Here is a 788-nt window from a genome sequence, read left to right as displayed (position 1 = left end):
TTTTGAGACAGGGTCTCACTATGTAGTTGAGATTGACCTGGAACTCACTATGTAGTCCAGGCTGGTCTCAAACTCGTAGCGATCCTCCTGCCTCAGCCTCCTGAGTGCTGGGATTACAGGTATGTGCCACCATGCCCGGGTGAAAAATATTAGGCAAGTTTGCAATTATCTCCAAACAGAAAGGTGTACAACTGAAAAATTCCTACCAGTGTAGGAGCTCACACCTGTAATCCTGGCATTCAGGAGGCTAAGGCAGGAGGGTTACTGAGTTTGGAGCCAGAGTGGGCTACACAGTGAGTTGAAGTCAGCAATGAGAGCCTGTTTCAAAACAAGGGCCAGGAATGCAGCTCAGTAGCACCGTGTCTGACTCGCAAGTAAGTGCAAGATCCTGAGTTCAAACCCCAGTGCCAGAAAAACAAACAAAAAAACGTGAACTATTCCACCAAAGGGTTGGAAATTAAAGGAATACCTTACACACTCCCCTCAGAAAATAAAGAGATAGAAGAAAAACTAAGGCTTCTCCCAGCAGCAGCAGAGGGGCTGGTGTTGGGTGGGCGGAGCCCCCCCCTTCTTTGGCCTTGCGCCCTCGGGCTGCCTGAGCCCTCCTTTTCTCTGGGAACGCCGGCTGTCGGGAAGCATTTGCTACTCGCTGAGGTCACGGCCGCTGCCCTTTCCCGGGAGCCCGTCCCGTCCCATCCCGTCCCTGGGCGGCGGCACCCCAATACCGTGACTCCTGGTCCCACCCGAGCCCAGGCCGGGCCGCCCACCCAGCGTGGTCAGCGGGACCC

Source organism: Fukomys damarensis, unplaced genomic scaffold (assembly GCF_012274545.1).
Source record: "Fukomys damarensis isolate Sample0158 unplaced genomic scaffold, DMR_v1.0_HiC HiC_scaffold_23, whole genome shotgun sequence".
NCBI classification, from domain to species: domain Eukaryota; kingdom Metazoa; phylum Chordata; class Mammalia; order Rodentia; family Bathyergidae; genus Fukomys; species Fukomys damarensis.
This window is presented reverse-complemented; position numbering follows the sequence as displayed.